This window comes from Procambarus clarkii, chromosome 26 (genome assembly GCF_040958095.1).
Source record: "Procambarus clarkii isolate CNS0578487 chromosome 26, FALCON_Pclarkii_2.0, whole genome shotgun sequence".
In the NCBI taxonomy this organism is placed as follows: domain Eukaryota; kingdom Metazoa; phylum Arthropoda; class Malacostraca; order Decapoda; family Cambaridae; genus Procambarus; species Procambarus clarkii.
The window spans coordinates 41142803-41157249 of record NC_091175.1 but is presented as its reverse complement, the minus strand read 5'-3'; positions in this window follow the sequence as shown (position 1 = coordinate 41157249).

The window sequence follows — 14447 nt, the reverse complement described above, 5'->3', positions numbered from 1 at the left end:
ACTGGGGTCATTTGCAACAGTAAGTAAGTGTTGTGCGGTATTCTAATACTTGGAAATTTTAGTACTTACCGTGTGTGTTATTGCAAAGGGGTTACCAATTATGGTGATTGTTGCTAGTGTTGAGCAATCACCGTGTGTGATTGCAGTTCAGTAAAGTCATTGTGGGGCAGTGTTCTAGAGGGTTCATGTCCTGTATATTTTTTTACTAGGTTCTGCAGTATTGTCATTGCAACCGGATTGTAACGTAAATCACTGTGATTTGTTAGTGTGATTTGTCATTGTCGTGGGTGAACTCGGCTGTAGACGAGTACTTGGGTTTTATATTCTCCTGATTATCTGGTAGGACATCGAAGTCCAATATTCAGTGAGGTGATTGCGAGGCAATTACTATAACGTAACCAAGGGAACGCCCATTGCTTTAAGAGAATTTGTTCTCTGACAACTTGAGTAACGTAGAATACGGTTGGGTTAATTTACTTTCCTGAAAGCAGCTATGGTAGTCTCAGGGAGCCTAGCCATCAGCCAGATAAGAATTAGAGTACTGTCTGTCGTAATTAACGGTCAGTGGGCCGGGTAATTGACGTGTTTCAGGAAGTCAAAGTAATTAACCTCGATCCTTGTTTGATCGACTCACACGAAGGCTCCATTGTTCCATTAACGTAACGTCGTTATTTATCTGCCCGGAAGTACCGGCACTTGATTGACTCGTGGGAGGAGTAACGTCATTTTAGAATAACGTAAACGTGGGGCTAATTACTGTTATTAGCCACCTGAATTGGTCTGAGTATGGAAGGCTCAAACGGAACTCATACCTTAATGTAAATTGCTGAGCCAGTGTGAAAGGTTGCGTATTAAATTGTTTAATTATTGATCTTGAGGATAGTAATTAATTACTCTAAAGGTAATCACCAGTGATTACCGTTCTCTTAGCACTTTGGACATTGTAAATCAGAGTTTACCATCGCTGAGTGACTAGTAACCGATTAACGTAAATTAACGTAACTAGTAAAGAGATTAATCAGCTGTCTGGTAGTACAGGGATTAATGGGATTTTCTCACTGAATGCTCGACGGGTAGAGTGTTGTGTAATTTCCGCGTTACTAGTGACAGTTGCAAGTGTTATTAATTTAACGTAAATGTTACCTTGTTATTAACGTAAATCAATTGGTATTGATTGTTGATCGTCCGTGGGACGGAGTGTTAACGTAAGGATTAATTTGAGGAAGGGTGCTGGAGTTGCCAGTGAACCCATTAGTTATTGTTGTCATTGAAAGACTACTGATTTGATTGCATTGCAACCGCTGTTGCAGGAGTAGACTGCACTGAGGCGTAGAACAGTTAGGAGGTTACTGGAGACGTGTTTCAGAACCTACTGTGTCATTTGTTGTAATTGTGATTATAGATCTGTTAGTTCTTGTTTCTTGTTGATTCCTCTATGTTCACACTTATGTTCGAGTTAGTTCATTATGCAGTCCGAGGGGCTGGTGTCTAGCTGTCATTGATAGTGTCACAGGAAGGATTTCGAGTAACGTCATTGACATTTCTTTTTGTTTTGTTGTAGTAGTTAGTACTTTATTGAATAAACTAAGTTGTTATGGTTAACACTGTCTTTCGTTACACCCCACACATTATTATTGTTATGCAAGTGTTCTTCACACTCGACTAATAAAATTGAGACTGAATCTGAGTTTTGGACCAAATATACGGCACCACACAACAATAAATTATTGTTGTGAGAGCCCGTGACCTACTCGCTAGATTCGCTTCGGCGAATGGCGAAGGTCGTCGGGCCAAGTGGAGGGGATTTCAATTTTTATTGGGGTCTCGGCGATTGCTGGCGCCTAGTCAATTGTTCAAACATGGTCCCAAAGTGAGGAATGAGCTGCTTACTCACTGGTGTGTTAGCTAAGCAAGTCCTTCCTCAGGGAACCTAATTAAATATCACGACAGGAATAAAGGTTAAAGAATAAAGAAAATTCTTAGAAATTTTCCGAGCTCAATTCCTTATTCCAATTTCATTTATTTCCACTTCACAAACTCTCACAACAAGCTAACATCATTGCTAAACATAACTTACAGGCTAACATCAATGCTAAATATATCTTAAGGTTATAAATCTTAACCATGGATCATTAAGACCTCATATTGGTATGTAATGTTAGTAATATTTCATTTAAATCATTTTAAATTGTGCAGTATGTCTTAATCTGGGTTCATTTTTGATTGAGATTTCACTGAGTTTTCCAAATTACTTGCATTACCTTCCTCTGAACCATCAGCGTGAGTATAACCCAGATGGCAAGGTAATTAACTGGATAAAATGCAGAAAAGCCAGTGTGACTATATTGAATGGATATACAGTACAAAAGATAGGATAAACATTAGCCAGAAATATTTGTTTCATTATATTTTTATTTGAATAACAAGTGCATAAATATTTTTACAGCTGACATGATGTTTGTTTTCTCACAGGTGCACTTATCTGTTAAAAAACTAATTAAGTTCATTGTTACACAGAGCCAAATTGTGTACCAGAGGAAGAGGTCTTGGACACACATTTGTTCAATGCTACATGTAGAGGAATTAGCTGAGCGATCTATCTCATCACATAATGATAAGTTTAAACCATCATTGTTAGGTCATGATTACTCAAAGGCAACACGATCTTCAGTCTGCAGTGTACACACAGATAAAACAAAATTACTGTGGAACAAGCAACACAATAAGTGTTAAATAAAAATGCAGTAAAAATTATGTTAGGTAAGGGTTGGTCCTAGTTAAAATTTAACGGTAACACCTTAAAAACTTTTGTAATTAATGGCATATGAAGGCGTATAAATTGCGAGGTGCTTAACAGGTGCATGCAGGTCGTTTCGGAAATAAGACGATTTAACAAAGCTCATTTTCTGTTTGCTAAAATCGCATTTATATTGTTATGCTTCGCGGCAGTAGATTAAGCCAGGCTGTATTGGGCTCGGTTGGTATAGATTAAGATAAGTTAGGTTGGATTAGGCTGGGTTAGGTTAGGTTAGGTTAGGTTAGGTTATGTTAGGTTAGGTTAGGTTAGGTTAGGTTAGGTTAGGTTGGGTTGGGTTAGGCTGGGATGGGTTGGGTCGAGCAAGGTTAGGTAGCTTGCCATTGTGGGGTGAAGTACAATTATATGTAAGTAAAAATAATATTACAAAACACATCTTGCTTATAGGCTTAGTTATCATGTTTAGCAGTTATATTTCTCTATTAATTAATCAGATAACATACTGTACTACTGTGATATTTAGAAATAAAAAAAGACATATTTAATACTAATTAGACTATTACAAAGGCTTTAGTTAGCACTGCAGACCAACAAAGGCTTTAGTTAGCACTGCAGACCAACAAAGGTCCTTTCTGCTTCTGCTGACAAAGTTTGAAATAATAATTTATTTAATAATGCCTTGTGTCATGGGACAGACAGCCAGAAGATATATATGAAGCTCCCAGTAGTATAGTCGGGTTCGTTCTCGACTCACACTCGAGAATTCCTGGTTCGAATCTTGGGCGAGAAAGAAATGGTTGAGAGCATTTCCTATCACCTAATGCATTTGTTCACCAAGCAGTAAGTGGGTACCCAAGGGTTAGTCAAATTGTTGTATCATTGGGAGGGTGAGTAATGCGACCCTTGGGAGTGGGGGGACCTTAATATAAGCCTAACATGTAATATACACTCTGGCTGTCTGTCCCCAACAAAATAATTATTATTATTTATTATATGCATGTTAGTCCTATATTGAAGTCCCCCCCCCAACAGGATGCAGCCTCACAACAAGCTAACTCCTGTGTAACTATACTTACTGCTTGGTGAACAGGTGCATTAGGTGAGAGTAAATGCCCTCAAGCTTGCCTGTCCCGCCAGGGATCATCACCTACTCTCATATTTTCAGTTCAAAAGTATTTATTTGCTTAATAGGATACAGCCCAACCACTTGGGCTCGACGGTAGAGCGACGGTCTCGCTTCATGCAGGTCGACGTTCAATCCCACACCATCCACGTGGTTGAGCACCATTCTTTCCCCTCGTCCCATCTCAAATCCTTATCCTGACTCCTTCCCAGAGCTATATAGTCGTAATGGCTTGGCGCTTTCCCCTGATAGTTCCCTTCCCTTAATAACTGCTGGAATAATATCTTGCTATGATAAATCTAACTATAACTTTCATAAAAGACATATTTATCACAAGTTACCAGCAGAAACTGCATATATGGCTAACATGAATGACTTCTTCTTCTTCTTCTTGATGGTTATCTTGAGTTATCTTGAGATGATTTCGGGGCTTTTTAGTGTCCCCGCGGCCCGGTCCTCGACCAGGCCTCCACCCCTCGGAAGCAGCCCGTGACAGCTGACTAACACCCAGGTACCTATTTTACTGCTAGGTAACAGGGGCATAGGGTGAAAGAAACTCTGCCCATTGTTTCTCGCCGGCGCCTGGGATCGAACCCAGGACCACAGGATCACAAGTCAAGCATGCTGTCCGCTCGGCCGCCTGGCTTGATGGTACGTGCAGCTGGGACTCATCAGCAGAAATATTTGGTTTATTATTAAATTTCGATCTTCAGGTTTGTGTAGTAGAGACGAACTTGAGTTATATACAGTTTGGTAACGCTTCGACTGGTCTGAAGGTGTTGCGACTCATTTGAAAATGTCTTGTGCTTGACAAGATATGGACCAGTGCTAGGATTGGTCTCACATAAGTGGAATACAAAGATCTGAATGAATTGGAAACAAGTTTATAACAGCCGTTATTATGTTGGCTAACCTGGCGTATGCTGCTGATGATATCCTCTTGATGTGGTCTTCAGGGGGCATACCTGGCGTGATATCAACCCCCCAGGTGTTTCTCACTTTCTGCTTCTTGAAGAATTTCATCTCTCTAATGCTAGACAAATGGTATCTTGTACAAATGGTACTATGGCGTCCTGCTCCCGACACCTATCTTTATCACTTTACATTTGCTCGAGTTAAATTCTAAAAGCCATTTGTTGGACCATTCCTTCAGTTTGTCTAAGTCATCGTGAAGCCTCATGCCGTCCTCCTCTGTCTTAATCTTCCTCATAATTTTGGCATCAGCAAACATGATAGGAACGAGTCTATACTCTCTGGAAGATCATTTACGTATATAAGAAACAGGATAGGTCCGAGTACAGAGCCCTGTGGGAATCTACTGGTGACTTCACGCCATTCTGAGGTCTCACTACTCTCTGTAACTCTCTGCTTCCTATTACTTAGGTACTCCTTATCCACTGGAGCACCCATCCAAATTATGTACCAGCCTCTAATCGGGTATGTGTCAATGGGTTTCCAGCATTCCAAGAAAATGCAGTCCGCCCATTCTTCTCTTACTTGCTTAATCTTTGGCATCTGGCCATAAAATCGTATTTAACCTGTGCGGCAAGATTTGCCATCCCTGAACCCATACTAGTGGTGTGTCACGGTAATCCTAAGATTCCCCAACGTCATGAAACGGACATAATAAAGTGTCCTTTCCTAACCTACAAGAGGACCCAGAAATACGCGAAATTGACCATTTTCTAGTACTGGGAGATCATTTACATATATCAAGAACATTATAGGTCCAAGATCTGATCTCTGAGGGACTCCACTGGTGATGCCACGGCACTCCGAGACCTCACCCCCTCACAATGACTCGCTGTCTTCAGTTGCTTAGGTACTCCCTTATCCAGTGGAATACCTCCCTTTCACTCCTGCCTGCATCTCCAGTTTGTGCACCAGTCTCTTATGTGGTACTGTGTAAAAGACTTTCTGGCAATCCAAGAATATGCAATTTGTCCAGCCCTCTCTTTCTTGCCTGATTTTTGGTGCCTAGCCATAGAATTCAATCAATCCTGTGAGGTATGATCTGCCATCCCTGAACCTATGATGATGTTTTGATACAAAGTTCTTCTGCTCCAGATGTTCCACTAGTTTTTTTTGTACAATCTTCTCCATTACTTTGCATGGTATGCAAGTTAGTGACACTGGCCTGTAGTTCAGAGCCTCCTGTCTATCACTCTTCTTGAATATCGGGATACATTAGCCGTCTTCCAAGTTTTTGGCAGTTCCCCTGTTATCAGTGATTTGTTATACACTCAGGTGAGTGGCTGACACAGAGCTTCAGCTCCTTCCTTCAATATACAAGGTGAGATTCCATCCGGGCTTATACCCTTTGTCACTTATAATTCCAGGAGATGCTTCCTCACCTCCCCACTGGTAATCACGAACTCATCTAGTGGTGTTTGGTTAACTATTCCCTCTCCTATCTCTGAGACTTTCCCTTGCTTTACTGTGAAGACCTTCTAAAATTTCTTATTGAATTCCTCACACACTTCCTTGTCGTTTGTTGTGAATTCGTCTGCCCCTATCCTCAGTTTCATTACCTGTGCCTTAACTGATGTTTTTCTTTTGCTGTAGCTGTGCAGCAATATAGGTTGAATTTTTGCCTTGCTTGCTTTGCCATTTTCCTATTGTCTTTCTGCCTCTCTTCTCACCCTGACGTATTCATTCCTGGAGCTCTAGTATTTTTCTCTGCTCTCTAGTGTTCTGTTATTTCTACAGTTTTTCTATGCCCTTTTACTTATTTGCATTGCTAGCTTTCATCTCTGATTAAACCATGGGGTTTCTCATCTGCATTTCGCTGTTTTCCTTATAGACTAGGACGAACTTGTCTGCTGCCTCCTTACACTTCTGTGTGATGTAGTCCATCATGTCTTGGGCCGTCTTTTCTCTGAGCTCCGTTTCCCATGTTATATCTATTAGGAATTTTCTTATCTCCTCATAGTTTCCCTTTTGGATTGCCATCCTTTTGTTTTCTGTGCCCTTCCTTGGGTACATTAATCCATCTTCGACTACATACTCAAACATCAATACACTGTGATTGCTCATTCCCACGGGGGACTTCGAAACCGATTTCTCTTATGTCAGAGTCATTCAGTGTGAAGACTAGGTCGAGTCTCGCTTGTTCATCGTTGCCTCTCATTCTTGTGGGTTCCCTGACATGTGGACTTTAAAAATTTATTGTCACCACCTCCAACAGTTTAGCTCTCCATGTTTCCTCACCTCTGTGTGGTTCCTTGTTTTCCCAGTCTAACTTTCCATGATTGAAGTCCCCCATGATGAGCAGATGGGATTTATTTCTACGGGCAGCATTGGCTGCTCTCTCAATTATAGTGTTCATTGCCAACACTATAATTGTTAGCAGTCAGTTGTTGGATCTGGGGATGTTTCTGTCATACTCTAGCCTGGGTCTTATGTCGTCTGGTGGAGGGTTATATATATCACTGCTACAACTCCTCTCGGTCCTCCCATCGTCATGGTGCCTGTAAAGTAGTCTCTGAACGTCTCGCAGCCTGGGATAACCATCTTCTCGAAACTGCATTCCATTCTTATCAGAAGGGTCCCTTTGCGTCATCCCCTTCGTTCCTCTCTCTCTCCTTATTTCAGAGTAGTCCTGGGGAAACACTGCATCTGTTATGATTCCTGAGAGTTTTGTTTCCATGAGTCCAATTACATTTGGGTTCCATTCTTGTGCTCTGTCTCTAAGTTCGCTTGCCTTGCATGTTATCCCATCTATGTTCGAGTACATTACCTTGAAACTGACTCTCTTTATTCCATCAGTTTTGGTTGATTCCATTGGGGTATGGGGACGAGGGGTGTCTGGGGAGGGAGGGGCCTAGTAAGGAGGACCTGTGGGATCTGGGGTGAGAGGGGGCTGGGAGGATCCGGTAGGGGGAGGCTAGGAAGATCTGAGGTGGTGTAGCTCAGAGGTTTTTTTTTTGGGGGGGGGGGGGAGTAAAGAGGAAGGAGAGGCATAGGCGAAGGGAAGTTTAGAAGTGGGAAATACAGTGAGAGGTATGAAAGCAGGCGGGCTGTCCACCTTGGTGACACGATGTGTGGGTGTAGGCAGCTAAGCTAAGCTAGCTCTCTCTTGTCAGGGAGCTGTGAGTGTGTGAGAGGTTCTCCACATGTGTTTCACCATATATGGAGGTCTATAGATGAATACTGTGTAGTATTCATACATACACACTCCGATGCTTCCGCACATGTTGTTCTGTTTAAGGCTCTTTATTTTATTTTTCTTATTTATTGAGTTATTCATACATACACATATATTTATGCCTATATACATATGCATATACACAACTTTACACATATAAACATACATACACACATACATACTCAATTTTTCCAACTATTGGGGGAAGGATTTCTGGTCAGTATTTCATCATGGAATTATGTACTGTGGGGCGGGGTTTGCGTCTAGTAAATCGCGGCTCTTGGGCCACCAGCTGTGGGAGCGGGGCGTCTCATCTTGGAGTAACCTGTGTAACATTGGGTCCTCCAACACTTCGATGGTGTTCCACACCCTGATGGCTTGGTGCTGCAGTCAGTTGTATAGTGGCTGTATGTTAAGAAGCTCATGGAGCTCCTGGATTGTCTGATCATATGGTGGACGGTGTTTTGCTGCTCTCCTTAGTGCCTTATTTTGCACTGCTTGCAGTTTCTGCATGTTAGTTTTCTTTATGGTGTGTAGTGGTACTGGGGGATACTCTAGATGCGACCGAACTAGAGCCTTATATAGGTGGATCTGAATGTTTGTACTCAGGCTTCAGAATCTCCCCAGTTTTCCTAAGGCTGCATTGGCTTTATTTAGTTGGTTCCTTACATGAATTTGTATCCCTGTTCTATTTATCATGAGTCCCAGTATTCTGCCTACCTCCGCATATTGGATCGGATGGTTATCAAGGATGATGGGGTCCGGGTTTCTTTTCGCAATGTGTATTATCTGAAACTTCTGTTGGTTGGTGCTAATTTTGCATTGCTTCTCAAAGTTGTTTATGAGTTCAATTGCCGCCTTGGTCTTGTCGGCTAGTAGCGGCTTTGATGGGCCCGGTTGGCATATTATTTGGGTAACATCATCAGCGTATGTGATGTATTCTCCATGTTAGGGTTGGGGTAGGTCAGCTATATACTTGTTGAATAGCGTGTGGAAGAGGCAGCTTCCTTGTGGTACTCTACTTTTCAATTCTATTACGTCACCCAAGTAGCTGCCAATATTAAGCCTAGCAGTTCTATTGTCTATAAAGCTGCAGAGAGTAGCAGTAAATCTCTCAGGAATTCCTAGCTCAGATATCTTATATTTTAGGCCTGTGTGCCACACTTTGTCGAAGGCTTTTGAAACGTCTCTATGAACTATAATACACTGATCTTTTTTCGACACTGCGTTGGCTATATGCTCGTAGATCAGGGCTATAGCTGTATGGTCCCCCTCTGCGGTTTCTAAACCCATGCTGCCTGGTGTTATACTTCTCTTCCTCTTCCATGTACTTCACAAGTCTCTGATTGATAATTTTTTCGAATATTTTACCTGGTACTTCGAGGAGGGAAATTGGCCTGTAATTTTCAGTTTGGGTTGGGGGTTTACCTGGCTTGGGGATTAATCTTATTGTGGCATTCTTAAAGTATGTGGGGAATAGTCCAGATGCAAGAGCTGCATTTATTATACATGTGTATTGATGGAGTGCAATCACTGGTAGGTTGGATAATACCATCTTATTTATCTTGCTGTTGCCCGGCGCCTTGTTCTTGAAACCCATTATTGTTTTATGAGCCTCTGCAATGGTTATGTGTTTCATTAGGTGGCAGTCATTGCGGATGTTGTTAAGGTCTATTGTTTACGTCGGGAGTAATGCTTTAGCTCTGTTATCGACTTAAGTTGTAATTTCCCTTTCATTAATGGGGCAAAAGATTAAGTTTTCTTCCGGGTTTATCCTGAATATTTTTTCCCAGAACTTCCTAAATTCTTGTTCTTGTTCTCTCTCTCCTCATAGAGTTTATTTCCTGAGGCGTCTATGATGTAGGGTGTTTCCTCAGAAGAGTTTCCCATCAGGGTCTTTACTTTTTTCCAGAACTTTCCTGGATTTCTGTAGTCGACTTTGATTTTGCTTATTAGGTCATCCCATTTTTTGGTGTACTCTGTTTTGCATAGATCTTGCAGCTCATCTTGTAGTTCCCTTTGTAATCTTTTGCGCTCGTTCGTCCACCCGTGTTGTGTTATGAGTTGTAGAAGGTTGTTATATCTGGTTTGCAGTGTCCTGAGCGCCTCAGTGGCTGGGGGTGTGGGAGCGTTATGTGGTGAGCTACGGGGATGTGATCATTCATGCATTTTTCTATGGTGTTAATCCATGTATTTAACTCGGCGTTTATGCATGATGTTTCCTTTCCATTAAAATCTGTGACACTGATTTCCTGTGCACTGCTTTTGAACGCTTCCCAGTCAGTTTTAGTGTATTGAAGTCTTGGTGGTGAGGGTTTCTGAATAGGGTTAGTTGACAGCGTCATTATTATTGGTAGGTGGTCGCTTGTGCTCACAGGGACCCTTTCTATGTGGGTGTTTAGGAAGTGGTGGTTGTTTGACAGTATTATGTCTGGTTTACCACTGTTGCCTTGTCTGACGTAAGTTGGGAAGTCTGGGCCCAGGTGGGTTAGATTTTCTTTCCTTATCATATTGTGGATGGCTTCTCTTGCTTGGTTGTTCCTTCCGTGTCCCAGTGTTCTGTGCTTGGCGTTCAGGTCTCCCAAGAAGTAGGCAGGTCTGTTCCTTCTGGTGAGTTTCATGATGTCGGTCAGGGAAAGATAAGGACGTCTTGGTGGTTGGTAACATGTTCCTATGAAGATTATACCTTTCGTAGTTTGGAGTTCAATTGCCAGGAAGTTTTCCTGAAAGTTATCTAGAATTTTGTGAGGAATATTTCTTTTCACAGCAATTGCTGCTCCATCGTTGGCCTGGTCAGCTCTGTTGACCTGGTAAATTTTGTAATTAAAGATCTTTATCGTCTCACTTTCCTTTTTTCCATGGCTGTTAATGAGTATTATATCAGGGTCTATTTCTCTGCACAGGTTCCTGAGTTCCAATGCTCTGTGCGGAGTCCAGCATAGAACATTGTGTTGAATTATTTTTAATGTCTGGTAGCTATGTTGAAATTGATGGGTCTCTTCCACCTAGTGGATTGTCTGGGATCGATGCATATCCGTTGTGCATTACGGAAAACCTATCGACACTTAACTGTTGAATGATTATGGGGTTTTGGTTGAAAGTATGCGACATTATCCGGCTGTACACGTCACTCGTATCGACATGGGGAATGTTGTGTCTGAACTTTATGTGCTGAGTTTTTACATGTTCTCGGAGGGTCGTTAGGTTGACCACGTGGGTTAGTTCTCTTGAGAAGAATTCGATTTTGTTAGTGGTATTTTCTGAGTCCCGGGTGTCTGTGTGTGAGTGTGCAACATTGTCTGTGGGTGTGCGGTGAGCAGTGATGCCCCCAGCGTGTCCCTGATCCTGTGTATTCTGTGGTACTTGTGTGTTTGGTTGTTTGTCTGTGGGCACTCTCCGGAGGTCATAAATGGTGGTTGTTGGTGTTGTTTCGTCTTCCTCTGCCTCGTTGATGGCTGCTGGAGTCGTGGGTGCTGACACTTGTTGGAGTTTGTCTCAGTTGGGGTAGTGCAGATTATATTGCTGTCCACCAGGGCTTTTATGATTTTAGTGGAGGAGGGAGTGTCTGGGAATTCCATTTCTGGGAGACCATTCCTCTTGTAAGTTTCTTTAAGTACGGATACAAATGACCCTGGATTTGCTAGGTTTTCTAAGTGAGCAAAGATCATACTGCTCAGGATCTTTGTGGGTAGGTTACCAATAACCTGTGAGGTCGTGTTTACTGGATTGTATGGGGGTAGTGTTAGCAGGATTAAGTGATTAGGTCTGGGGTGAGGGGTTAGTAAGGGCTTGGGATGGTGGAGCTGGAGGGGCATGTGGAGGGGGGCGAGAGAGGTTTATTTTTTGGAGAATGAAAGGAAGCCTTGGGTAGGGGGGCCGGGAGGTCAGGGGTTGGGGAGGGAAGGGGAGCCTGGGGTTTAGGGGGGTGTGGTAGGAAGGAGAGCTTGGGTTGGAGGAAAACACGGGGGTCCTAGGGATGGGGGGCAAGGTGGGGGCATGGTCTGCGGTGGGTCTCTACTGTGTGTGTGTGTGTGTGTGTGTGTGTGTGTGTGTGTGTGTGTGTACTCACCTAGTTGTACTCACCTAGTTGTGTTTGCGGGGGTTGAGCTCTGGCTCTTTGGTCCCGCCTCTCAACCGTCAATCAACAGGTGTACAGATTCCTGAGCCTATTGGGCTCTATCATATCTACACTTGAAACTGTGTATGGAGTCAGCCTCCACCACATCTCTTCCTAATGCATTCCATTTGTCAACCACTCTGACACTAAAAAAGTTCTTTCTAATATCTCTGTGGCTCATTTGGGCACTCAGTTTCCACCTGTGTCCCCTTGTACGTGTTCCCCTTGTGTTAAATAGACTGTCTTTATCTACCCTATCAATTCCCTTCAGAATCTTGAATGTGGTGATCATGTGCCCCCTAACTCTTCTGTCTTCCAGCGAAGTGAGGTTTAATTCCCGTAGTCTCTCCTCGTAGCTCATACCTCTCAGCTCGGGTACTAGTCTGGTGGCAAACCTTTGAACCTTTTCCAGTTTAGTCTAATCCTTGACTAGATATGGACTCCATGCTGGGGCTGCATACTCCAGGATTGGCCTGACATATGTGGTATACAAAGTTCTGAATGATTCTTTACACAAGTTTCTGAATGCCGTTCGTATGTTGGCCAGCCTGGCATATGCCGCTGATGTTATCCGCTTGATATGTGCTGCAGGAGACAGGTCTGGCGTGATATCAACCCCCAAGTCTTTTTCCTTCTCTGACTCCTGAAGAATTTCCTCTCCCAGATGATACCTTGTATCTGGCCTCCTGCTCCCTACACCTATCTTCATTACATTACATTTGGTTGGGTTAAACTCTAACAACCATTTGTTCGACCATTCCTTCAGCTTGTCTAGGTCTTCTTGAAGCCTCAAACAGTCCTCTTCTGTTTTAATCCTTCTCATAATTTTTGCATCGTCTGCAAACATTGAGAGAAATGAATGAAATGAATGAAATGTGTGTACTCACCTAGTTGTGTTTGCGGGGGTTGAGCTCTGGCTCTTTGGTCCCGCCAAAGTGTGTGTGTACTCACCTATTTGTACTCACCTATTTGTGCTTGCGGGGGTTGAGCTTTGGCTCTTTGGTCCCGCCTCTCAACTGTCAATCAACTGGTGTACAGATTCCTGAGCCTACTGGGCTCTATCATATCTACATTTATAACTGTGTATGGAGTCAGCCTCCACCACATCACTGCCTAATGCATTCCATCCGTTAACTACTCTGACACTGAAAAAGTTCCTTCTAACGTCTCTGTGGCTCATGTGAGTACTCAGTTTCCACCTGTGTCCCCTTGTTCGCGTCCCACCAGTGTTGAATAGTTTATCCTTGTTTACCCTGTCGATTCCTCTGAGGATTTTGTAGGTTGTGATCATGTCTCCCCTTACTCTTCTGTCTTCCAGTGTCGTAAGGTGCATTTCCCGCAGCCTTTCCTCGTAACTCATGCCTCTTAGTTCTGGGACTAGTCTAGTGGCATACCTTTGGACTTTTTCCAGCTTCGTCTTGTGCTTGACAAGGTACGGGCTCCATGCTGGGGCCGCATACTCCAGGATTGGTCTTACATATGTGGTGTACAAGATTCTGAATGATTCCTTACACTGGTTCCTGAACGCTGTTCTGATGTTAGCCAGCCTCGCATATGCCGCAGACGTTATTCTTTTTATGTGGGCTTCAGGAGACAGGTTTGGTGTGATATCAACTCCTAGATCTTTCTCTCTGTTCGTTTCATTAAGTACTTCATCTCCTATTCTGTATCCTGTGTTTGGCCTCCTATTTCCACCACCTAGTTTCATTACTTTGCATTTACTCGGGTTGAACTTCAACAGCCATTTGTTGGACCATTCACTCAGTCTGTCTAGGTCATCTTGTAGCCTCCTACTATCGTCCTCAGTTTCAATCCTCCTCATAATTTTTGCATCATCGGCAAACATTGAGAGAAACGATTCTATACCCTCTGGAAGATCATTTACATATATCAGAAACAGTATAGGTCCAAGGACTGACCCCTGCGGTACTCCACTCGTAACGTCTCGCCAATCTGAGACCTCACCCCTCACACTGACTCGTTGTCTCCTGTTACTTAGGTATTCCTGTATCCAACGGAGTACCTTCCCTTTCACTCCAGCCTGCATCTCCAGTTTTTTCTCTAGCCTCTTGTGTGGCACTGTGTCAAAGGCTTTCTGACAATCCAAAAATATGCAGTCTGCCCACCCTTCTCTTTCTTGCCTTATTTTTGTTGCCTGGTCGTAGAATTCAAGTAACTCTGTGAGGCAGGACCTGCCATCCCTGAATCCATGTTGATGCTGTGTTACAAAGTTCTTTCGCTCCAGATGTTCCACTAGCTTTCTTCGCACAATCTTCTCCATCAACTTGCATGGTATGCAGGTTAG